General features: G+C 43.3%; 1 long non-coding RNA gene across 1 annotated transcript in view; it reads left to right on the forward strand.

Moving 5' to 3' along the window:
• Nucleotides 1–461: 461 nt before the first annotated feature.
• Nucleotides 462–27,469, forward strand: part of LOC122540487 (uncharacterized) — a 127,130-nt gene continuing 100,122 nt past the window's right edge. The window contains exon 1 of the long non-coding RNA XR_006309321.2: nucleotides 462–888. This is a non-coding gene — a long non-coding RNA (uncharacterized LOC122540487). The remainder of the gene's footprint in view (nucleotides 889–27,469) is intronic.

The following is a 27,469-nucleotide window of genomic DNA, read 5'->3' on the forward strand; positions in this document are numbered from 1 at the left end:
GACGTGTCATTGGCTATAGAGTTGTTTGTTGATTGTGAAAGGCGCTATATAAATGCAACATTTCCATTTTATCTCCAGCCAGTGAGAATGGGGAAAGTGGGAGAGGCGATATATGGAAAAATGAGGGAGGGGCATTTTTCGAGCTTCCCATGCCCCGAATTAGCAGAAAATCTCATGAAGAGGCAGGAGTGCAAACTCCGTGTCAGTGCATTTTCCCAGTGTGTCAGGAACCTGTTTCGAAAGTTTGGTTTAATGATTCTAAAGTAATTTGAATACAGCCTAAACAAATGTTCTGTGTGGCGGACTGGACCGGAATGGGAACAATGCAAGTGCTTTACATAAATGAACATGTTTTGAAAGGAACTGTCAGCTGACATTTCCTACTGCAGGTTCCTGGATCTTCCAGATTTTGTTTTTATTACAAACGTGAATCCTTCATGAATAAACTATGACTGTGATCGTTCTAATCACATCCTGCTTTGCATTGCAGTCACCTTGTGTTAAGGTTATAGTTGCAGGGACGAGTTCTGTGCTTCCTTTTTGCTTTTGACGTTTCACAATAACTGAGCAATGCAGGGTGATGCTTGATGCTTGGCAGAGTGTTAACTGACACTGTTTGCTGGCTTTCCCAACAATGCAAATGCTCCATACAGTAAATCACATGCTACACTGACAGCCTTGAGAAATGGCAACGCAGAGTCGAGAGAGAGGAGATTGTATTTACATAATACCGCAGTGTCCAGGCACCTCATCCACCTTCATGCTGCTTTTGTCAGAATTGTGAAGTGACTGCGTCTTGGCTTAATACAACTTCAGGTTTCCTAAAAAAATGTGATCAGCTCTGTGTTTGCTGTTGCAGCCAGCGGGGGATATGGAAACTGGTAACAGGTTTGTGAGATTCTACTTATTTTAAATTTAACCCCCACACTACCACCTAACTGTGGTAGTGCTTATTTTATCCCGAGCACCCATGGTGTGTGTGTGCAGGTGGCAGACACAGTGAAAGACACAAAGTGCACAAATCTTTATTCAATTTCCACCACCAGGAAGATAGGAAAACACCCGGGTGGCCAGTGACAAACACCCCTTTTTGTGAGATTCTACTTGTATCAATGTGTCCCAATTATTGGCTGACTCTGCAAATAGCTGTATGAGAGTGTGGGCCAATCATGATTCACCTCGAGATAAATACCCTTCAGTTCTCCAGCTCATATAGATTCCTGTAAGGATTCAAGGTCAATGAGGTCCTCTCGAAATGTTTGATATACAAACGTTCCTCAGTCAACTTCTACATAGTAAGATCCCACAAATTGCAATGAGATAAATGACCAGACATATTTGGTTTCCCTCCTGGTTATTAGTTAGAACATTAGGAGAGCACACCAAGTCTACAAAATGTGCCACTGGATTATTTACTGTGGCTAAAAGGATGGGACAATGATTTCATATATCATTGAGAAGGGAGTATTGGCTCACCCATAACTGCACTGTAGGGTCAGGATAGGGGATATATCCAGAATTTTGATGTTGGCCTTATAGATATGTTCTCAGGCACTGACACAAGAGCATTCTTCTGAATAGGCAAAAATAAGGACACTTTCTCCCCACTTTCAAAAATAATCAACCTATCAGGGTCTGGGACAATGATCACCTCTGAATTAAGTATTATTCAGGGTAAAACTGTGGCAAACTTTGGCATTTTTATAACAGTGTGATTCTCTGATACCCTGCACCGAGCAGTTCTTCAACATGACAATTCCTCATTGCCTCATTTTCTGCTTTATTTCATTTGTAATTCTTTCACTTTGCTGACTGAATTCACTTGAACTAAAAAGTGAATAATTAGGATAAATTCCTCCACAACTCTCAAAACAATCTTGACATAAAGTTGTCATGATATATATCAAAGTCTACACAATTACACAGAAACAGAAATCCCTGGAGAAACTCAGGAGAGAGAGAAAGCAGAGTTCAAGTTTCGAGGCCAGTGACCCTTCTCCGAAACTCCTCATTCCCCTTCCAATTTCAATTTAAATTAGTCCTCTCCCCCTCTCCTTGCCACATCCTTCCCTTTGGTGGTCTTAATGGACTTGGTATGTAAATTAGCCAATAGGACAACAAGGGAATTTATTGGTGGTGCTTAGCAGATGAAAAAATACCACAGGTGATTTAGTGATGGGAAAATAAAATGTTCAATCGTGTATAAGAGCACTTCTGGATATAAAAAAAAGGATAGAATTGGCCCAACAAGGAGCAGGAGGGTCAACATTTCGAGCATAAGCCCTTCATCAGGAATGAGGCTTGTGGGCCAAGGGGGGCTGAGAGATAAATGGAAGGGGGATGGGTTGGGAGGAAGGTAGCTGAGAAAGCAATAGGTCGATGAAGGTGAGGGACAAAGTAGTAGATCAGAGGAGGTGGAGCGGATAGATGGGAAAGGTGATGGACAGGTCAGGAGGGTGGTGCCGAGTTGGAGGATTGGGACTGGGATAATGTGGGGGGAGGGAAAATGAGGAATCTGTTGAAATCCACATTCATCCCGTGTGGTTGTAGGATCCCAAGGTGGAAGATGAGGCGTTCTTCCTCCAGGCATTGGATGGTATGCGTTTGGTGATGGAGGAGGCCCAGGACCTGCATGTCCTTATTGGAATGGGAGAGGGAGTCGAAGTGTTCAGCCACGGGGCAGTGGGGTTGTTTGGTGCGGGTATCCCAGAGATGTTCTCTGAAATGATCTGGAAGAGGGTGTCCAATCTGTGTGTCGACCTGGAAGACATGGGCATAGTACTCAAGAATACTTTGTGTCAGTCTTCACAATGGGAGGGAATGATGAAGGTATAGACATCAGTGTGGAGGACTGTGAAATATTAGAAGAAATTAATAGAGTGAGAGAGGAGCTAGTAGACGATTTAGTGGCCTTAAACGTGATAATCCACTGGTCCAGTTGAAATCTATCCCAGGCTGTTGAGGGAGACGAGGGAGGAGATTTTAAGGACTCTGGCAGTACGTTTTGAATCATTTCTGGTCACATGTGATGTGCCAGAGGACTGGAGAACTGCTAATGTTGTTCCATTATTTAAAAAGGGAGGAAGGGATAGACCAGAAAATTACAGGCCAGTCAGTCTAACTTCAGTGCTGGGGAAGTTGTTAGAAAGAATTCTGAGGGAGAGTATTTCTATGAAGAGACACTGATTATTCAGGGATAGTTAGCATGGGCTTGTAAAGGGAAGGTCGTGTTTGTAAAATTGAATATTTTGAGTTGGTAATAAGGCATGATGATGAGGATAATGCATTTGATTTGGTTTACGTGGACTTTAGCAAGAGTTTTGACAAGGTTCCTCATGGCAGACAGGTCAAGAAATTTACGAGCTCATGGTATCTAAAGCAATGTGGCACATTAGATCTACAATAATCAAGGAGCATAGATTTAACATAAGAAGTAGAAGGTGTAGAGGCAAGTTGAGAGCAATGTTTTCACTGGGTATGGTGGGTGTGCCAAAAAGGGTGACTGATCTTGAAGCTCTCATAACATTGAAATAGAGTTTAGATATTCACTTACATTGCCATAGCCTCCAGGACTATGCAGTAAGTGTTAGAAAATGGGATTCATGTAGTCAGATCTTCTCTGATTGGCCCATCACACTCGTGCCAAATGGCTTCCTTCTGTACTGTAAACATCTCTTCAGTTAGGCCACATTTGGAGTATTATGTGCAGTTCTGGTCAGCACACTAGAGGGTGCAAAAGAGGTTCACCAGGATGTTGTCTCGATTGGAGTATATTAGCTATAAAGAGAGATTGGACATAACGAGACTGTTTTCACCAGTGTCGTGAAGGCTGTGGGATGACCCGACATAAGAATGTAAAATTATGAAGGGTGTGAATAGCATAGTCAGAGTCCTTTTCCCAGGGTAAAATTGTCAAATATTAAAGGGCATAGGTTTAAGGTGAGAGGCAGAAAATTTAAACGGGCCGTGCAAAGAAAGATTTTTGCACAGAGGTGTCTGGAATGTGCTGCCAGGGGAGGTGGTAAAAGCAGATACAATAGTAACATTTAGGAACCATTTAGACATGAACAGGCAGGAAATAGGAGGATACAGACCACATGCAGGCAGATGGGATTAGTTTAGAATGGCATCATGATCAGCACAGACATGGTGGGCCGAACGGCCTGTTCCTGTGCTGTGCTGTTCTATGTTCTATGAACATAAACATGTAGCTGCGTTGTCTTTTCCAATCAGTTGTTGTGGATTTTCTTGCTATGATGCTGCTCTGCAGATCAGAGTCAGTGAGACAAGGGGAGATTCCGGACCTCCCTGTCCCTGAGTTGTATGATTGAATCATCAATCAGATGGTGGCAGGCCACTGGCTGGGAAATGACTATTCATTGCACATCTGACTGCAGTTGCTGTGTGTTACCACGCTGCATTCCAATTGCGGAGAGCTGTGACACTGCACATGCAGCACAAAAGAAAATTGATTGAAGCTTTCAGAATAATGAAGGCAGTCAGCAGAGCAGAACTTTCATTCTCTCGATCTAAAGTCTAATTATTCTGCCTCACTCTTGGTGCCTGGATGTTATTAGCTTGTTAAATATAACAATTATGTGACTTCATTTCATCTCCCTTTGTTCATGTCATTCTACATTCACAAGGTTTCCCTCCTTAGATTGTGCTGACCGACGAATCTGAGTGTAATTTACCGCAAGAGGGCTACAATCTCCAACTTCATCGATCACAAGCTTACTCACGGCCAGCAATAACCAGCTTTCCATTTCATTGCGAGTCTTAAATCTGCAACTTCCAATGGAGAAGTGCTTACCACCCTCAGTCACAACCTTGGAATGAACAAAGGCAATTTCTTCACTGTTTCTACTCTTCCTGATCAGAGAAATTATTTAAAATTTTGAATGAATTTTGAGACAAACCTCAGAGTTAAAGGCATCATCTCAAATCTTTTTGTCTCCACCCTCGGCAGGTTTTGGAGTGTTCTTTATTCCACTACAACAATAAACGATGTTCTTCACTTCTCTTCAGTTTCCCAAACCTGATTTCCTTTTCTTTTACTGGAAAGCTTTATACACTCTCTCAAATAGTTCTTCAAATATTCCCGGCAGAATTTAGATTCTCTTGTTCAGGAACAGGTTACATCCCTTCAGTTCATATTCAGCACAGCTCTATCCAATGCTGCATTCAATCCCAATACTTTCCACAAAATGCCATTTCATATCAGTGAAAGACAGTTAGTTAACAAAGAACAAAGAAAATTTTCAGCCCAGGAACAGGCCCTTCGGCCCTCCAAGCCTGAGCCGATCCAAATGTACTGTCTAAACCTGTTGGTCGATTCCTAAGCATCTGTGTACCTCTGCTCCCCACCTACTCATGCATCTATCCAGATGCATCTTAAATGAATCTACTGTGCCTGCCTCGACCATGTCTGCTGTCAACGCGTTCCAAACGCACACTACCCTCTGTGTGAAGTACTTGCCGCGTGTATTCCCCTTAAACTTTCCACCTCTCACCTTGAAAGTGTGACCTCTCTTTATAGAATCCTGCACTGTAGGAAAACGCTTGTCTCTATCCATCCTGTCTATACCCTTCATGATTTTGTAAACCTCAATCAGGTTCACCCTTAATCTCCTTTTTTCTAATGAAAATAAACCTAACCTGCTCAACCTCTCTTCATGGTAAAAACAATGACTGCAGATACTGGAAACCAGATTCTGGATTAGTGGTGCTGGAAGAGCACAGCAGTTCGGGCAGCATCCGAGGAGCAGTAAAATCGACGTTTCGGGCTTTTGCTCGAATTTTACTGCTCCTCGGATGCTGTCTGAACTGCTGTGCTCTTCCAGCACCACTAATCCACAACCTCTCTTCATAGCTAGCACCTTCCATACCAGGCAACATCCTCGTAAACCTTCTCTGCACCCTCTCCAAAGTGTCCACATCCTTTTGGTAATGTGGCAACCAGAACTGTACATAGTATTCCAAATGTGGCCGAACCAACGTCCTGCACAATTTTAACATGACTTGCCAGCTCTTATACTCAATGCCCCCGTCCAATGAAGGCAAGCATACCAAATGCCTTCTTGACAACTCTATCCACCTGTGCAGCATCCTTCAGGGTACAATGGACCTACAGTCCCAGGTCTCTCTGCCCATCAACTTTTCCCAAGGCTCTTCCGTTCATTGTATAATTCGCTCTAGAATTAGTCTTGCCTAAATGCATCACCTCACATTTATCTGGATTGAAAACTATCTGCCACTTTTCTGCCCAACTCTCCAGTCTATCTATATCCTCCTGTATTCTCTGACAGTCCCTTGTGCTTTCTTCTACTCCACCAATCTTCGTGTCATCTGCAAACTTGCTGATCATACCAACAGTGCCCTCTTCCAGATCGTTTATGTATATTACAAACAACAGTGGCCCCAACACTGACCTCTGTCACCTTTCTCCATTTCGAGAAACTCCCTTCAATGACTACTCTCTGTCTCCTGTTGCTCAACTAGTTCTTCATCCACCTAGCTAGAACACCCTGCACACCATGTGACTTCACCTTTTCCATTAGTCTACCATGGAGAATCTTATCAAATGCCTTACTAAAGTCCAGGTATATGACATCAACAGCCCTTCCTTCATCAATCAACTTGGTCACTTCCTCGAAGAACTCTATCAAGTTGGTAAGGCACGATGTCCCCCGCACAAAACCATGTTGCCTATCATTGATAAGCCCATTCTTTTCGAAATATAAATAGATCCTATCCCTCAGTACCTTCTCCAGCAACTTTCCCACCACCGACATCAGGCCCAGTGGTATGCAGTTACCCGGAATATCCCTACTATCTTTCTTGTACAGGGGGACAAGATGAGCAACCTTCCAGTCCTCCGGCACCTCACCTGTATTTAAGGATGCCACAAAGATATCTGTCAGGGCCCCAGCTATTTCCTCTCTCGCCTCCTTCAGCAACCTGGGATAGATCACATCCGGTCCTGGGGATTTGTCCACCTTAATAACCTCTAGCATACCCAACACATCTTCCCTACTTATGTCAACGTGATCCAGACTAATCAAACTTCTATCTCTAATCTCAAGATTCATGTCCCTCTCCTCAGTGAACACTGATGCAAAGTAATCATTCAGAATCTCACCCATTCTCTCAGGTTCGGCACACAGCCTTCCTTCATTATCCTTTAGTGGACCAATCCTTTTTCTAGGAGAAAGTGAGGACTGCAGATGCTGGAGATCAGAGCTGAAAATGTGTTGCTGGAAAAGCGCAGCAGGTTAGGCAGCATCCAAGGAACAGGAGAATCAATGTTTCGGGCATATGCCCGAAACGTCGATTCTCCTGTTCCTTGGATGCTGCCTAACCTACTGCGCTTTTCCAGTAACACATTTTCAATCCTTTTTCTAGTTACCCGCTTGCTTCTTATATAAGAATAAAATGCTTTGGGATTTTCCTTAATTCTGCTAGCTAAAGTTATTTTATGACCCCTTTTAGCCCGCTTGATTTCTCCTTTAAGTCTTGTCCTACTCTTCCGATATTCCTCCAGGGCCTGTTCTGTTCTTAGCTGTCTAGACCTTATGTACGCTTCCCTTTTCCTTTTGACTAGTCGTACAATTTCTCCTGTCATCCATCGTTCACGAATCTTGCCCTTCCTACCTTTTGCCTTCAGTGGGACATGCCTATCCTGCACTATCTTTAACCTATCTTTGAAAGCTTCCCACATATCATATGTGAACTTCCCTTCAAATAACTGTGCCCAATCCACATTTCCCAGTTCCTTCTTAATTTTGATATAATTGGCCTTGGCCCAGTTTAGTACTCTTCCCTTAGGACCACTCTCATCTTTATCTATGAGTATTCTAAAACTTACAGAATTGTGGTCACTGTTCCCAAAGAAATCCCCCACCGCAACGTCTACCACCTGGCCTGGCTCGTTCCCCAGTACCAGGTCCAATATGGCCCCTTCCCTCGTCGGACTATTGACATATTGCTCTAGAAAACTCTCCTGGACGTTCCTTAAAAATCGTACCCCATTCAGACCTCTGACACTAAGTGTATTCCAGTCAATGTTGAGAAAATTAAAATCTCCCATCATCTCATTTTGGGCGGCACGGTGGCACAGTGGTTAGCACTGCTGCCTCACAGCGCTAGAGACCCGGGTTCAATTCCCGCCTCAGGCGACTGACTGTGTGGAGTTTGCACATTCTCCCCGTGTCTGCGTGGGTTTCCTCCGGGTGCTCCGATTTCCTCCCACAGTCCAAAGATGTGCAGGTCAGGTGAATTGGCCATGCTAAATTGCCCGTAGTGTTAGGTAAGGGGTAAATGTAGGGGTATGGGTGGGTTGCGCTTCGGCGGGTCGGTGTGGACTTGTTGGGCCGAAGGGCCTGTTTCCACACTGTAAGTAATCTATCTAATAATCTATCTCTACCTATTGCCTCTTTCCATAATCTGTTTACCTATTTGTTCTTCTACCTCATTCTCACTGTTGGGAAGCCTGTAATACAGCCCCAGCAATGTAACTGCACCCTTCTTATTTCTCAGCTCCACCCATAATGCCTCACTACCCACAACCTCCATAGTGTCCTCCTTTAGCACAGCCATGATATCGTCCCTGACCAGCAATGCAACTCCACCTCCCCTTTTACTTCCCACCCTGTCCTGTCTGAAGCATCTATATCCTGGAACATTTAGTTGCCAATCATCATGCCCTTCCTTCAACCAAGTCTCTGTGATTGCAATAACGTCATACCCCCAGGCACCAATCCAAGCCCTAAGTTCATCTGCCTTACACACTATACTCCTTGCATTTCAGGCCACCAGTTCGTTTGCGCTTATCTGCTCTCTGCCTACTGTTCCTTTTATTAATGCTATCTTCATGATTCTTATAGTCTCCAGTCTCCACCTCGCTGCCTACCTGTTTTCTCTTCTGGTTCCCAGCCCCCTGCCACATTAGTTTAAAACCTCCCCAACAGCAGTAGCAAAAACTCCCCCAAGGACATTGGTTCTAGTCTGGTTCAGATGAAGACCGTCCCTTTTGTAATAGTCCCACCTTCCCCAGAACCGGTCCCAATGTCCAACAAATCTGAACCCCTCCCTCCTACACCATCTCTCAAGCCATGTGTCCATCCTGCCTATTCTTTCATTTCTACGCTGGCTGGCACATGGCACTAGTAGTAATCCCAAGATCACTACCTTTGAGGTCCTCCTCTTTAACTTCTCTCCTAGCTCCCTAAATTCTGCTTTCAGGACCTCATCTCTTTTCTACTTATATCGTTGGTGCCTATATGCACCAAGACAACTGGCTGTTCACCTTCCCCTTTTAGAATGCTCTGCAGCCAATCGGTGACATCCCTGACCCGAGCCCCTGGGAGGCAACATACCATCCGGGAGTCTCGTCTTCGGCCACAGAACCGCCTATCTACTCCCCTCACAATAGAATCCCCTATGACTATGGCCCTACGAGTCTTTTTCCCGCCCTTCTGAACAGCAGTGCCTGCCACGTTATAGTAGAACATTACTCATTGTCACTTCTTCAAACAATATCTTAATTCGTTTGAGCTACTTTATGTCATTGAGATTTTTACTACTGTCACTGACTTCATTTCATGCCACCCCCAAGGTGATAATTCCCCAGCCCCACACAGTTTGCTTCTACCTCCTTCCGAAAATCCACAAACAGGACTACACAGGCACACCCATTGTTTTAGCCTGCTGCTGCCCCATAGAACTCATCTTTTTCTATCTTGTCTAACTCTTGACTCCCCTGGTCCAATCACTGCCCACATACATCTGTGATTCCTGCGACAGAGTTTCTGGTTTGCGGGCTCCAGCCACCTTCTCTTTACTATGGATGTGCAATCCCTTTACATGTCCACACACACACACACACACATACACACACACACACACACACACGCACACATACACACACACACCCCACCAGGATGGTCTCAGGGCTCTCCGCTTTTACCTGGAGCAAAGGCCTGAAGCATCCCCACCCACCCCCACCCTCCTCTGCCTGGCCGAGCTCGTCCTCAGCCTCATCAACTTCTCTTTTAACCCCTCTCATTTTCTTCAGGTCAGAAGGTCACCATGGGTAACCGTGTGGGCCCTAGTTACACTGTCTCTTGTGAGGTATGTGGAACATTCCTTGTTCAAGTCCTATTTCAGCCCCCACCCATAACTCTTTCTCTAGTTACATCAATGATATCATCAGAGCTGCTTCCGTCTCTCATCCAGAATTGGAAAAGTTCATCGATTTCACTTCCAATTTCCAATTCGCCCTCACTTTCAACAGGTTTATCTCTGACTCCTCCCTTCCCTTGCTCCATATCTCTGTTTCCATTTCTGGGATAGACTGGCCACCAATATCCACTATAATCCCACCAACTCCCACAGCTACATGGACTATATATCTTCACACCCTGTTTCCAGTAAAGACTCTATTCCATTCTCCCAGTTCTTCCATCTCCATCGCATATGTTCCAATGATGCCAGCTTTGACAAGGGAGCCTCCAAAATGTCTGCCTTCTTCCTCAACCGAGGATTCTCCAGCACCATTGGTGACAGGGCCCTCGACTGGGTCCAACCCATCTCCAGCACTTCCGCCCTCACCCCCTCTCCTCCCTCCCACAACAGTGATAGAGTCCCCATGTCCTTACCTACCATCACACCAGCATCCACATCCGGAAGATCATCAGCTGCTATTTCCACCACCTCCAGTGACATGCCATCACCAGACACATATTCCCCTCCTCTCCCTTTCCCAACCTTCGCAGGGACCATTTCCTCCGGGATACCCTGGTCCACTCTTCCTTCACTCCCAGCTGCAACTGCCGAAGGTGTAACACCTGTCCATTTACCTTATCCCTTCTCAGTATCCAAAGGCCCAAACATATCTTCCAAGTGAAGCAGCACTTTACCTGCACTTCTCACAATTTAGTCTACTGCATTCGCTGCTCACAATGTGGTCTCCTCTACCTTGAGGAAACAAAACATAGATTGGGTGACTGCTTCACAGTACATTTACATTCTGTCCACAGAAAAGATCCTGAGCTTCCAGGTGCCTGCCACTCTAACACACGACCCTGTTCCCTGGCTAACATCTCTGTCTCAGGCTTGCTGCTGTTCTCCAGTGAAGGTCAGCACAAGCTGGAAGAACAGCACCTCATTTTCCACTTGGGGACCGTGCAGCTGTCCGGACTCAATATTGAGTTCAATAATTTTAGGGCCTGAACTCCACCATGTCCTCGCCCCTATCCTACACACCAGGCCTTGTTATCACACAGTCTGCTGTTACACACTACCTGTTGTTTGCACTAACAGTCTCCATTAACAGTTATATACCCTTCCAGCCAGATGGTTATCCACTCCTTTTCTGTCCAACTGTCGTCTCTCTCTTTTGGGTTCTATTCCCATCTATTATTTTCTGCTTACTCCCCTCTCCAACCTTATCTTCTGCATAAAAATCGACACTTTTCGAGCTACCATCAGTTCTGAGGAAGGGTCACCAGATCTGAAACATTAACTCCGATTTCTCCTCACAGGTACTTCCAGACCTGCTGAGCTTTTGTTTATTTTGTTTCTGATTTATAGCATCTGCAGTTCTTTCGGTTTTTATATTGATGTTATTGAGGTCAGAGTTCTAATGGCTGATTGTAACTTTATTGGAAACTTTCCAGATCTGTGCAGACCTGAACCCACATTGCTTTGGACACTGGTTTTGGAGAATTCAATGGATTTATTTTTACCCTTCGAAACCATCCAATGAAAACCATCCAATAAAGCAGCTCGGAAACACTCTATCATACCGTCTGCAGAACTCCAGAAATCCCGAGTCTGCAGATTATTTGATTTGGATGAATTGTACGCTCTAAGTTAGGGTCAATGGATGGGATTAAGAATAGGAACTGTGGCTGACACACTGTTTGTTGAGGGTATGCAAGTGTTACAGTCTAGATTATCTCAGTATTTCTTGACTACATAGCCCACCCTCTTTCCCTGGCTGTTTATAACACCTGGTTCCATTCTTTGAACATCAAATGCACTCTGCAGTGAGTCCTCACAGGACTTCCTCACCTCACTCTAGCAGGGAATGGATTAATACAACTTATTCAGGATAATACCATCATCAATATTGAGATTGGTTTGACAGGGAATCAATATTGCAAGCAAATTTTCACTGGACAACAAACTATTGAGAGATTAGACTGGGATGAAAATAAGGAGGTAGCGGGGAAGGATGGAAGTGATAATTTTCACATGTTATTTAGAGATGGAATTCCTCAGCCCAAGTGGCTATTGAGGCTGAAAGAACTGCCACATTTTCAATGGAAATCAGATAAACATTTTGTAGGTAGAAAACTGTTCAAAGTTCAAGAGAAAGGCAGGGAGATTAAAGCAGAATGCAGTGTCTAGCAATACCCCTGGGAAATGGATGATTTCTCCTGCACTGTCATTCCTAACATCATTGTCTATTAAAACAAGTTCTCAAGGTGACTGTTGCAAAATGATTTGGATTAACTTGACTGAATTTAATCATCTTGTTTGTAAAATGCTGGATTGCTATATCAGTGCCTTTGACCCAATATGAGAGAATTTGCTTATTCATAAGGTCCTTTATTTATCAGTGTGACAGGAGGCTGAAGGGAGTACCGAACCCACAACTCCTGGAGTTTTCTTAGCTCCAGGTGTCGATAGTTCATTACTTTCTTCCATAACGTCGAAACATTCTAACCACACTCAAAACAAACCTCCACGTGTTTGTTGCTTCTTGAACAGATTAACTGACTACATTGTGTGTGTTCATTTTGTAGATGGTAATTTTTCATTGGACTCTACTGTGAGTTTATTGAAGTGAATGTGTTAAACATCAGCCTGTGCTTCTGTTTCTCTTTAGTGTCACCAGTTTATAAAAAAGGCAGTGCTATAAAATAACGTCTGTTATAGATGGTTCACATGGTATTACCATTTGTTTACTATGTCTCAGATTTTATTAGTTTATTTTGAAATACAAATCTTCCACAGTTGTGGGTTAGTGTCATGTGACCACGAGGATACAAATCTACTGAAAGCATTGGGGATCAATGATGCGTTCTTCAGGTTTTGAAGAAATAGTTGTCTTTTCGATTTGTTCATGGGATATGGGTGTTGCTGGATCGGCCAGTATATATTACCTCTCCTAATAGCTCTGAGGGTGTTCCTGTGGATCTGGAGACACAAGTAGGCCAGACCAGATGATGCCCACCACAAACAGCACTGTGGGTTTACTTACATCCAAATGGACTGCAGCAGATCAAGAAGGCTCATCACCACTTTTTCATTCATAATTAGGAGTGGATGATAAATGTAGCCCAGTTAGCAAAGCCGCCTTCCATATTTTGAACATTTTTTAACACATATTTTTAAAAAGTGCGCATGATGTTTACAAGGATTTTTATCCTGGTAAGTCATTGTCTGAACATAATGTTATTCATCCAGACAAGCACAATTATTTAACTGTATATTTTTTGTCTTTTTCTATTCCTCCTCCATGGTGTGAGGCCAGGAATTCTTTCAGAGGTAGAAATTGATGTTGGTGTCCCTGTTCACCAAAACTTACAGGTGACAATCTTGGAACGTGTTAGGAGCTTTGAGAAATCTTCCATCTCATTTTTTAGATGGGCAACACTCAAGCCTTGACTGCCTATCCACATGTATCTACAGATCATTAATCACTTTGGATTTCACACCTTGTACAGTCAGCTGCAGGTGAATGGGGCAAATACTAACTTATAACCTTTAAAGTGAGTATAATGCAGATATAAACATAAACATGGAGCCCACATAGTGTTTTATGTGTAAATCCATGTTTTCTGTCATGTCACAATGAGGAAAGTTCATTCCAAAGAGTTTCAAATCTCTGGTTTTGCTTCAGTTCAAGTGTGTCCAGCATACTTGTCCTGTCAATTTGATTTGTTTTTAATTACATAGTGTTCTGATTTTTTTGTTAAATAAACAGTCCATTATCTCTTTATATATGAGTCACTGAATCACAAATAAATCAGGGGCATCCTTTCAGGTGCCGAAACAAGCATTCACTTTATTTGTCATTGTGATAGCCAAATGCCGAGGACAAAACTCTCCGTTTACAAAGGGTAAAGATCTGACCTAAACAATCAGGAAAACATAGAACAAGGTTTAGATGTGAACTATTTGGAGTTCAGAAGAATGAAAGATGATCTTATCGAAACTTTTAGGATTTTGAGGAGTCTTTAAAAGGTGATGCTGAAAAGATATTTTTCCTCCTGTACGATGTAGTTTAAAAATAAAAGAAAGTGGAAATGAAGAGGAATGTCTTCTCTCAGAGGGTTGTAATACTTCAGAATTGACTTCTTCAGACAGCAGGGTAAACTGGACCGTTGGATATATTCTCAACTGAATTCAACAGATTTGATCTACAAGGGAATGGAGTTAACCCCGATCTTATTGAATGGCTGAAAATTTAAGAGTCCTTTGGCTTTTTTCTTCTTAAACCTTTTGATTTGAAATACTGACAGAGAAGCCCAATAATTCTTGAGTGTCCTTTTGAAAAATACTACCCATTGTTCGAAAGGTAAATCACAACTTGTTATAGACTGTAAAGGACTGCATGAACATATGCAGAATAAGTGCTTATTAAGCTGCTGCATAGACAGAGTTGTTCAAGAGACTACAGTCAGCTGATCTTGTAAAAAAAATCTCAATTTTTCATCTTCCATCCAATCTTGTACTCAGCACAAATCATTCTTAAAATATCACCTGAGCAGCAATGGCAATATGTCATGTCTAGATAACCCTTGTTAAAACAGCCAATACTCTGGCCGAGCTCCAAGCCATTGGAAAGATCACATCAGTTTGTGATTTGAGATAAAGGAGAGCAGGCAGCTGATTGTTAGTTATTCTGTTTGCTTCAGTTCACTCTTTGTTTTAACCACATTCTCCCAACACACACCAACAGTTGTAGAGCAGTAACCTTTAATTAAAATTTAGTGACTTGTTCAAAGTATGAATAACATTGTAAGTTTTTATTCTAGTTCTACTTTAATGTACTTTCCAGACAATGACAGAATGCTGTTAGCAGTGTATTGCAGCCTGAAGCTAATAATCAGTGTCAGTGATGACTCAGAAAGCAGCTTCCTCATCTCAGAGTCAGAAGGTCATGGAGATCCTGTTCCACAATTGGTGTTCAAAATCAAAGTTAGCAAGACTGAGACAGTGCTGTACTAATGGAGGTACATTCGTATATACTCTAAGTTTTGGATTGTCTTGTCTTCCAGAGGAATGGTCTTTCTTTGTAGGAACTCTTTACCTCCAGTGAGATTTTTACCTCCACTCTCTTCATACAGGATTGGAGTACCTGCTTCCTCCATCTCTCCCTGCTCAGGTGATTTCGGCACTGTCATAATATCATCAGCATGTACACTTCAGAAGTTAACAAAATGAATGAGACATTAAACTAAGGCCCTGACTGCCTCCTCGCACAGAACTATTTCAAAGAGAAGCAGAGTTGTTCTCTGCAGAACCAGTATTTATCTCTCACCTTGACTGACTTCACTCAAACAGGTTGTGGCTCCTCATTTCTGATGAAGAGCTTATGCTCAAAACATCAAATCTCCTGCTCCTGAGATGCTGCCTGACCGGCTGTGCTTTTCCAGCACCACATTCTTTGGCTCTGATTTCCAGCATCTCCTGTCCTCACTTTCTCGCTGTGTGCAGATTGCCTGCAGCTTTTTCAAAGTTACTGTGCCACAACAGAATTTCATCAGATGTGAAGCATGTTGGAAATCCTGATGGCAAGAAACGAGCTGGAAAAATTTGAGTCTTCCTTTTTGTTCACTAAATGAATTTACAGTTAGTTTGTTGTCAAGAATATGCCTAACTCTAACCCTAATGCTCAGCATTGTATCAGTTACTTTTATGAGTGAATAATTTGGTTAGGCTGGAGGAACACTGGAAAAATGGATCTCTTTGTTATCCAGCATCAGCAAGTTGGATGGGCTTACTTCAGAGGATTGGTGGTAGTACCCAATGGATTGAGGTACTGAATGACCTACCAGCCGCTTTCTGCCAGAGAGAAGAGCACAGAACAAACAACAAAGCAAATGCCTAATGGTCGTGAAGCAGTTGCACAATAGATGTTGGTTGTGAATTGAGGTCCAAAAGTGGCCATTAATTGACCATTTAAATCCATGAACTGGTGACGGACAACAAGGTAATTAATGGAGGAATGGGACTGCAAGATGGACCCCTTTCCAAAATTGTGTCAAAATTATCTCTTTGGAAAGGACAAACCATAACTGCACCTGCCTATGTACATGACCTTAGGATGCAAAGAATAAACTGAGATTTAAATTGCATATTTCTCAATGTTTGGACAACACTGAAACTCTTGCTCTATTTAGTTAACATGCCATAACGTCTTTTTACAGATAATATCACTCATTATTTCTGTAACATCTAACTAAAAGGGATGTTTCAGTTTGCCAATTTGGCTGCCAATGAATCCCTACTGTGTGTCTTCTCTCTTCAGTTCCCCTTGGAAGAAGTTGTAAATGTAAAAGTGCCAAGTCAAAACTGTAATTATCACAAAACCCAACATACAGGAACAAAATAATAACTTAGCACTTCCTACTGTGGAGGCAGATCACAAAGTTCAGATCAAGACAGAATTGATTGGAGAACTTGTGTTTAGTCTGTTCATTTCTTAAAGGGACCTTCAGATGTCAGAAAAAAAAGAATGCAGCAAAAAATCTTTCTTTGCACTAGAATGGAATAATAACCAAATAGTCAATGATCCACAGTGCAAAGAGCAGAATTAGTTTTTTTTAAATATTTTATATGCAGTGGTATTATCTGTTAGAGAGAACTCACTAATCATTCCCTAAACCAAGAATTCTGCAGGGAGGTGGGTGAGGTAATTGCTGCAAAACAAAATCTCCAGATGACCAGATTTATTTTGGAACAAGAACATCAAACTGGCATTGACATACACTGAAAAATAAAGCCCTAAACATTAGATCTACTTTGATATACTGTAGCACTTTTGATAACATCATGGTTTACAGCTCATGAAATACATCTGAAGAAAATCAGACCTTGCTGTCCAGTTAGAGATGGGAGAGAGTCTCCACCATAAAAGAGAAGGAAATCTTTTGCCTTGCTGAGGAATTTGAGATACAATTTTCAAAGTTAAATTATAACAATTTGAACACTTGGTTTTTAATGTTCGTTGCCTTTTTTTCCAGTGCCCACACTTCAGCAGATGTCAGGTATTATCTGCGCATGTTGTGATCCTTGAGATTTGCACCACCAGAGTGGATGGGTCAGGTGGAAATACCAACAGCTGAATGCAAAAGTCAGATACTTATGGTCAGGTCATGATGGTGTGTTTCCAGAGGCTTTGCTCCCAATTTGGACTGTTCATGGGATCTGGGTACACAAAATACCTGGATAGCCATTGATAATCAGCTCCCAAAAACATTTTGGCAGCTGTTATCCTGTCTTTGAGGAGATGAATAAATATATTCACATTCTGAGTTTCATTCAAACCAAAGTATGAATCATTTAGCAAAGTACCTCTAATATTCCTTTAAAGAAACCTCCTGTCCACATGTAAATGATAAAGTGATTTCAAATACTTCCTACAATCCTGGTTTCCACACTTTCTTAACAAAGATTAATGCTCATGAATTGTTCTGTTATTCCCTTATTTTGCACAATCAGGCAATTCTACAAGCACTGTGTGGTGCTGTTGGTGACTTTTATTAAGTTTACTGCCTTTATAACCGAACACCTAAAGAGTCACTGTTAAATTATTCCCTTGAGGATGACTATCAGTTCCCATTGAGAACAGTTGAAGCTCAGATCATTTTTATTCATTCACAGGATATGGGCATTGCTAGCTGGGTCAGCATTTATTACCCATCCTTGGATGACATTGAGGAGATGGTGATGAGTTGCCATCTTGAACCACTGCAGTCCATGTGCTGTAGGTAGACCCACAATGTCCTTATGGAGGGAAGTGCGGGATTTTGACCCAGTGACACTGAATGAAAGGTGATATGTTTCCAAGTTAGGATGTTGGATCAAAGGGGAATATCGGGTGATGGTGTTCCCATGAAACCGCTGCACTTGTCCTTCTAGATGTCAGTGAGCAGACTGATGGGGCTAGGTTGGATTTGGCCTGCTTTTTGTGTACAGGATATACCTGGACAATTTTCCACATATTCAGATAGATGCCAGTGTTGTAGCTATACTGGAAAAGATTTGCCAGGGGAGTGGCAAATTCTGGAGCATGCTTCTTCAATACTATTGCTGGAATGTTGTCGGTACCCATAGATTTTGCAGTATCCAGTATCTCCAACCATTTGCGATATCACATGGAGTGAATTGAATTGGCTGAAGATTGGCTTGTGAACTTGGATCACTGGAGGAGGCTGAGATGGATTGTCCAGTCAGCAGTTCTAGTTGAAGATTATTGTGAATTCTTCAGCCTTACCTTTTGCACTGATGTTCCATGCACTTCTATCTTTGAGAATGGAGATATTTGTGGACCCTCCTCCTCTAATATTTGTTTAATTGTCCATCACTACTTACAATAATTAGGGTGAATGTGAGAAGTGACCGAGGAGGATTCTGGGATAAGTCACTCGCTCCCCATAAATAGAGTATGCGATCATGGACTGGTCATCCTCGAGTAGAGTGTTTAACTGTCCAGTACCATATATGAGTGGATGTAGTACGACTGCAGAGCTTACAGCAGATCCATTGGTTATGGGATCACTTAGCTCTATCCATCACTTACTGTTTATGTTGTTTGGCAAGCACATTGTCATGTTTGGTAGCTTCACCAGATTGACATCTCATTTTTAGGTATGTCTGGTGCTACTACTGGAGTACAATTCTGCTGCTTTTGATGGCCCATAGTACCTCAACGATGCCCAATCTTCAGTTGGTAGATCTGTTCCAAGTTTTTCCCAGTTTGCACAATGATAGTGCCACACAACACGATGGAGGATGTTCTCAATGTGAGGGTGGGATTTTATCTCCACCAAGACTGTGCAGCAGTCCCTCTTACTGATACTGTCATGGACAGATGCATCTGCAGCTGGCAAATTGCTAAGGATGAGGTCAGGTATGGGTTTCGCCCTTGTTGGTTCCTGCACCACCTGCCACAGACCCAGTGACTGTGATAGAATGGAAAGATTATCTGACATGAGAGTAAGTGGTTGATAAAAAATATGAGGAAGTCATGAATGAAGTGGCAGTTTATAAATTGAGTCAATAGAAAAATAAAATTGGATGATAAAGGTATTTCAATTACATCAAGTAAGTTAACATGAGATAAAAGAGGGTATTGCTGAGATTAAATGGAAGGACCATTGGGAAAGTAGGGCTGAGGATTTCAAAGGAGAGCTATTCAAATGGGAAATGAAAAAACTACAAACCAGATATATTTCAATAAGATTTTTAAAAGGAGCATGTCTTTTATTTTCAGGCAGTATAGTGATATTAGATCTCTTTTTAACCTGAAATAAAATTAGTCACCGCAAGACAGATGATGATAATAAAGAAAAGCCAGAGCAAATATAAAGAATGTAGGAAAGCTGCAAAAAGATTACAAACGTTCAAAGGACAATTGAGAGAAAGTTAGAAAAGGTCATAAAAACAATTTCTGGAGGCATTTAATTGGTAAATGGTCATGTTATTAGATTCATGGCCCATGTTTGAGTAAAATATTCCAAGTTAAAGAAAAGTTAGAGAACAAAAGATTCGGTTCTGTAAAAGTGACTGTGAAGCTGGAATATAATTGCCCTTTTAGGAAGGGCATGGCCGTGCGGAACCTAAACATGACTTTGATACCATACTAACACAGATAACTAACTCTGAAACAAGGCACAAAACAGTGATCAAGTAAAACATTATCTTCTCAACAATTAGGGATGGAAAATAAATACCCGTCTTTCTGAGAATTAAAATAAACAACAAGATAGAGCTTAGCTGTGAGAGAAAGTGTTCTCATTGATGAAGGAGGGAGGCAATTAATTTACCTGAATGGTCATAAAAGAAGTGGGTATTAAAAATGTAGAATCATCAGTGTTCATGCCATCAACATACTGATTTTAATAGAATTCTGTTGTAAATTTACTTCTTGTCCAGTTACTTACTGTCCATTTTTAACAGAGGTGGAGAGAAGTGAGGGCTGCCAGCTATGTCAGTTTTTCCCACTTAAAAACGGACTTACCTCGAGAGTCTGACCTCCATTTTGAACAGATCAGCGAGGAGAGAGGGCGGAGAAAAGCAAGGGCTGCTGGGAAGTTTTAAGTGAGTGAGATCTAAACCTGAGACCGTCTCACCCACCTCCTCTAACCTTCCTGAGAGTCTGTAAACTCAGTAAGTTTTCAGGTTTTCTCTTTCTTTTTTCCTTTTCTTCTCTTCTTTGTTAGGTCCTGCGTGGGCTTTCAGATGAGTGGGGTACGGCTGTTAGGGCAGTTGCATGTTCCTCCTGCAGATGCGGCAGGTGAGAGACACGACACATGTCTCTGCAGAAAGTGCTTACAACTCCAGCTCCTCGAAATCCGAGTTAGGGAACTGGAGTTGGAGCTGGATGAACTATGGATCATCCGGGAGGCTGAGGGAGAAATTGAGAGGATGTACAGGGAGGTGGTCACTCCCCAGACACAGGATAACGACAGCTGGGTTACAGTCAGGGGAAGGAAAGGGAACAGACGGTCAGAGCAGGGATCCCCTGTGGCCGTTCCCCTCAGCAATAAGTATACCGTTTTGGATACTGCTGGTGAGGACAGCCTACCAGGGGAAAGCCATAGTTGTCAGGTCTCTGGCGCTGAGCCTGGCACTGTGGCTCAGAAGGGAAGGGGAGAGAATAGAAAAGTGCTAGTGGAAGGGGACTCGATAGTTAAACAGATTGACAGGGGATTTTGTGGTCAGGAACGGGACACCCTGTAGGTATGTTGTCTCCCCGATGCCAGGCTCCGGGATGTTGCCGATCGGGTTTACAAGATTCTGAAGGGGGAGGGTGAGCAGCCAGACATTGTGGTACATATTGGCACCAATGATATAGCCAGGAAAGGGACTGAGGATCTGAAAAGTGACTACAGAGAGCTAGGTTGGAAGCTGAAGAGCAAGACGAGTAGAGTAGTGATCTCAGGTATGCTACCGATGCCACGAGACAGTGAGGTGAGGAACAGTCAGCGAATGCAGCTTAACACGTGGCTGCAAGGCTGGTGCAGGAGGGAGGGCTTCAGATACTGAGACCATTGGGATACCTTCTGGGAAGGTGGAACCTGTACAAGAAGGGTGGGTTGCACCTGAACTGGGGGGGGGCATAAGTGTCCAGGGTGGGAGATTTGTTCATGTGGTTCAGGAGGGGTTAAACTAGTTTGGCAGGGTGGTGGCAACCAGAGCTACATATCTGAGAGGGGGATAGTTGTAGATGGAGCAGTGACAGGATGTAGTGAACATATCGGAAAGGTATTTCATGTGATGAAATTAAGAGGCTGGTTAAAGTGTGTCTGCTTTAACACAAGGAGTGTCAGAAATACGAGTGATGAACTTAGAGCATGGATCAGTGCTTGGGACTGTGATGGTGTGGCCATAACGGAGACGTGGGTTTCACAGGGGCAGGAATGGTTGCTAGATGTTCCATGGTTTAGAATGTGTAAAAAGAACAGGGGAGGGTGGAAAAAGAGTAGGGGGTGTAGCATTGCTAATCAGAGAGTGCATCACAGCTACAGAAACGAAGGTTGTTGAGGAAGGTTTGTCTACTGAGTCAGTATGGGTGGAAGTTAGGAACAGCATGGGAACAGCCACCTCATTGGGGGTTTTCTACAGACCCCCTAATAGCAGTAGGGAGATTGAAGATCTCATAGGTGGGCAGATTCTGGAAAAATGCAGATGTAATCAGGAAAGTGGCTTGAACTGTGTATACTTCAATGCAAGAAGTATACGAAATAAGGTAGGTGAACTTGCAGCGTGGGTAGGTACCTGGGATTTCAATGTTGTGGCTATTACGGAGACATGGATAGAACAGGGACAGGATTGGCTGTTGCAGGTTCCAGGGTTTAAATGTTTTAGTAGGGTCAGAGGTGGGGGTAAAAGAGGGGGAGGTGTGGCATTGCTTGTCAAAGATAGTATTACAGAGGTGGAAAGGATGATGGATGAAGACTTGCCTTCTGAGGTAGATTGGGCTGAGGTTAGGAATAGGAAAGGTGAGGTCACCCTGTTAGGAGTTTTCTACAGGCCTCCTAATAGTCCTAGAGACGTAGAAGAAAGGATTGCGAGGATGATTCAGGAGAAGAGTGAAAGTAATAGGGTGGTTGTTATGGGGGACTTTAACTTTCCAGATATTGACTGGGAAAGCTATAGCTCGAGTTCGTTAGATGGGTCGGTGTTTGTCCAATGTGTGCAGGAGGGTTTCCTGACACAATATGTAGACAGGCCAACAAGCGGTGAGGCCATACTGGATTTGGTTCTGGGTAACGAACCAGGCCAGGTGTTAGAATTGGAGATAGGTGAGCACTTTGGGGACAGTGACCACAATTCAGTGACTTTTACTCTAGTGATGGAGAGGGATAAGTGTGCACTGCAGGGCAAGAGTTATAGCTGGGGGCAGGGAAATTATGATGTGGTGAGGCACAACTTAGGATGCGTGGCTTGGAAAAGTAGGCTTCAAGGGAAGGACGCAATTGATATGTGGAGCTTGTTCAAGGAGCAACTATTGAGTGTCCTTGATAAGTATGTACATGTCACGCAGGGAGGAAAGGGTCGTGTGAGGGAGCCGTGGTTTAATAAGGAATTGGAATCCCTTGTTAAAGGGAAGAGGGCGGCCTATGTAAAGATGAGGCGTGAAGGTTCAATTGGGGCGATTGAGAGTTATAAGGTAGCCAGGAAGGATCTGAAGAGAGAGCTAAGAGCAGCAAGGAGGGGACATGAAAAGTCCTTAGTTGGTAGGATTAGGGACAACCCAAAGGCTTTCTATAGGTATGTCAGGAATAAAAGACTGACTAGGGTAGGAATAGGTCCAGTCAAGGATAGTAGTGGGAAGTTGTGTGTGGAGGCTGAAGAGATTGGGGAGACACTGAATGAATACTTTTCGTCAGTATTCACTCAGGAACAGGACATTGTTGCCGATGTGAATACTGAGTCACAATTAATTAGAATGGACGGCTTTGAGGTATGTAGGGAAGAGGTGTTGGAAATTCTGGAAAGGGTGAAAATAGATAAGTCCCCTGGGCCTGATGGCATTTATACTAGGATTCTCTGGGAAGCAAGGGAGGAGATTGCAGAGCCATTGGCCTTGATTTTTATGTCCTCATTGTCTACAGGAATAGTGCCAGAAGACTGGAGGATAGCAAATGTGGTTCCCTTGTTCAAGAAGGGGAGTAGGGATAACCCTAGTAATTATAGGCCAGTGAGTCTCACTTCTGTTGTGGGCAAAGTCTTAGAGAGAATTGTAAGGGATAAGATTTATGAACATCTGGATAGGAATAATGTGATCAAGGATAGTCAGCATGGTTTTGTGAAGGGCAGGTCGTGCCTCACAAACCTTATTGAATTTTTTGAGAAGGGGACTAAGGAGGTGGACGAGGGTAAAGCGGTAGATGTGGTGTATATGAATTTTGGTAAGGCGTTTGATACGGTTCCCCATGGTAGGCTACTGCAAAAAATATGAGGTATGGCATTGAGGGTGAGTTGGAGGTTTGGATTAGGAATTGGCTGGCTGGAAGAAGACAGAGGGTAGTAGTTGATGGTAAAGGTTCATCTTGGAGTGCAGTTACTAGCGGTGTTCCGCAAGGACCAGTTTTGGGACTATTGCTGTTTGTCATTTTTATAAATGACCTGGAGGAGGGGCTAGAAGGTTGGGTGAGCAAGTTAGCGGATGATACGAAAGTCGGTGGAGTTGTTGACAGTGAGGAAGGATGTGTCAGGTTATAGCGGGATATAGATAAGCTGCAGAGCTGGGCAGAAAGGTGGCAAATGGAGTTCAATGTAGGTAAGTGTGAGGTGATTCACTTTGGTAAGAGTAACAAGAAGATGGGGTACTGGGCTAATGGTCGGATACTTGGTAGTGTGGATGAGCAGAGGGATCTTGGTGTCCATGTACACAGATCTCTGAAAGTTGCCACCCAGGTAAATAGTGCGGTGAAGAAGGCATATGGCGTACTGGCTTTTATTGGTAGAGGAATTGAGTTCCGGAGTCCTGAGGTCATGTTGCAGTTGTATAAGACTCTGGTGCGGCCGCACCTGGAGTATTGTGTGCAGTTTTGGTCGCCATACTATAGGAAGGATGTGGAGGCACTGGTGCAGAGGAGGTTTACTAGGATGTTGCCTGGTATGGTAGGAAGATCGTATGAGGAAAGGCTGAGGCACTTGGGGTTGTTTTCATTGGAGAAAAGAAGGTTTAGGGGTGACTTGATAGAGGTGTACAAGATGATTAGGGGTTTAGATAGGGTTGATCATGAGAACCTTTTTCCACGTATGGAGTCAGCTATTACGAGGGGGCATAGCTTTAAATTAAGGGATGGTAGGTATAGGACAGATGTTAAGGGTAGATTCTTTACTAAGCGAGTTGTGAGTTCATGGAATGCCCTGCCAGTAGCAGTGGTGGACTCTCCCTCTTTATGGGCATTTAAACGGGCATTGGATGGACATAAGGAGGATAGTGGGCTAGTGTAGGTTAGGTGGACTTGGATCGGCGCAACATCGAGGGCCAAAGGGCCTGTACTGTGCTGTATTTTTTCCATGTTTCTATGTAGCAGGGTTGTTGTTATGGGTGACTTCAACTTTCCCAATATCGACTGGAACCTCCTTAGTGCAGATGGTTTAGATGGAGCCATTTTTGTCAGGTGTGTTCAGGAGGGGTTCCTTATTCAGTATGTAGACAGGCCGGCAAGGGGAGAGGCCATTTTGGATTTGGTGCTTAGCAATGAGCCAGGACAGGTGTCAGATCTTGCGGTGGGAGAACGCTTTGGTAACAGTGATCACAACTGCCTCACATTTACCATAGACTTGGAGAGGGAAAGGAGCAGTTACCAAGGGAAGATATTTAGTTGGGGAAAAGAAAATTATGATGCAATGAGACAGGAGTTGGGAAGTACAGACTGGGAGCAATTGTTCCACAGGAAGGGCACAGCAGAGATGTGGAGACTATTTAAGGAGCAGTTGTTGCAAGTGATGCATAAATGTGTTCCTGTGAGACAGGCAAGGAGGGGTAAGATTAAGGAACTTTGGATGACAAGAACAGAGGAGCTTCTTGTCAAAAGGAAGAAGGCAGCTTACATAAGGTGGAGGAAGCAAGGATCTAGCACAGCTTTAGAGGATTACAGGCTTGCTAGAAAGGAGCTCAGAAATGGACTGAGGAGAGCCAGGAGGGGGCACGAGAAAGGCTTGGCACGGAGGATTCGGGAGAACCAAAGGCATTTTACTCATACGTGAGGAATAAGAGAATGATCAGGGAGAAGGTAGGGCGATCAGGGATAGCGGAGGGAACTTGTGCATGGAGTCTGAGCAGATAGGGGAAGCCCCAAATGAGTTTTTTGCTTCAGTTTTCACTAAGGAAAGGGACCTTGTTGTAAATGGAAACTTTTGAGGAGCTGGGAAACAGACTTGACCAGATCGAGATTGATGAAGTTGATGTGCTGGAAATTTTGGCAAACATTAAGATTGATAAGTCCCCAGGGCCAGACCAGATTTATCCTCGGCTGCTCCGGGAAGCGAGAAAGGAGATTGCAGAACCGCTGGCGAGGATATTTGCCTCCTCCCTCTCCACAGGATTCATACCAGAGGATTGGAAGGAGGCGAATGTTGTTCCTCTTTTCAAATAGGGGAATAGGGAAATCCCTGGCAGTTACAGACCAAATCAGTCTTACGTCTGTGGTCAGCAAAGTTTTGGAAATAATTCTGAGAATAGGATTTATGACTATTTGGAAAAGCATAGTGTGATTAAAGGCAGTCAGCATGGCTTTGTGAGGGGCAGGTCATGCCTCACAAATCTTATTGAGTTCTTTGAGGACGTGACGAGACAGGTCAACGAAGGTCGAGCAGTGGATGTAGTGTATATGGACTTCAGCAAGGCATTTGATAAGGTTCCCCATGGTAGGCTCATTCATAAAGTCAGGAAGTATGGGATACAAGGAGATTTGGCTGTCTGGATTCAGAACTGGTTGGCTGACAGAAGGCAGAGAGTGGTTGTAGATAGAAAGTATTCTGCCTGGAGGTCAGTGGTGAGTGGGGTCCCGCAGGGCTCTGTTCTTGGGCCTCTGCTCTTTGTAGTTTTTATAAATGACTTGGATGAGGAGGTTGAGGGGTGGGTTAGTAAATTGCTGATAACGCAAAGGTTGGAGGTGTCGTCGATAGTATAGACGGCTACTGCAGGCTGCAGCGCAACATAGACAGGATGCAGAGCTGGGCTGAGAAATGGCAGATGGAGTTCAATCTGGATAAATGCGAAGTGATGCATTTTGGAAGGTTGAACCTGAATGCTGAATATAGGACTAAAGACAGAATTCTTGGCAGTGTGGAGGAACAGAGGGATCTTGGTGTTCAAGTATGTAGATCCCTCAAAGTTGCCACCCAAGTGGATAAAGTTGTTAAGAAACCATATGGTGTTTTGGCTTTCGTTAACAGAGGGATCGAGTTTAAGAGCCACGAGGTTTTGCTACAGCTGTAGTGAGACCACACTTGGAATATTGTGTCCAGTTCTGGTCGCCCTACTATTGGAAAGATACAGAGGCTTTGGAGAGGGTACAAAAAAGGTTTACCAGGATGCTGCCTTGACTGGAGGGCTTGCCTTATGAAGAAAGGTTCAATAATCTCGGACTTTTCTCTCTGGAGAGAAGGAGGAAGAAAGGTGACCTGATCGAGGTGTAAAAGGTCATGAGAGACATGGATACAGTCAATAGCCAGAGACTTATCCTCAGGATAGGATTGATTGGCACAAGGGTTCATAGTTTTAAGATATTAGGACGAAGGCATAGAGGAGACGTCAGAGGTAGGTTCTTTACGCAGAGAGTTGTGAATGCATGGAATGCGTTGCCAGCGGTGGTGGTGGAAGCAGAGTCATTGGGGACATTTAAGCAACTGCTGGACATGCAGATGGATATCAGTGAATTGAGGGGTGCATAGGTTAAGTTATTTTAGATTAGGAATAATCCTCGGAACAATATTGTGGGCTAAAGGGCCTGTTCTGTGCTGTACTGTTCTATGTTCTATGTTCTGTTAACTTTACAAATGCAAAGATCAGTGAGACCATATTATCATAGTTTATAAATCTAAGGAAAGGTAAGCTGTCCATCTATAATGTAAGAGTACATTTTATCACTTCATTTACAATCTTCTGAATCTCACATTAATGTGACTGATTTTCTTGAATGTGAACAAAATTTACCTTTAAAACAACAAAGATCTTTGTTAAAGATAACATAAATGCACAATG

The sequence above is a fragment of the Chiloscyllium plagiosum genome, unplaced genomic scaffold, assembly GCF_037043375.1.
Source record: "Chiloscyllium plagiosum isolate Xiang-an unplaced genomic scaffold, Cpla_swu_hap1 HiC_scaffold_37, whole genome shotgun sequence".
NCBI lineage: Eukaryota > Metazoa > Chordata > Chondrichthyes > Orectolobiformes > Hemiscylliidae > Chiloscyllium > Chiloscyllium plagiosum.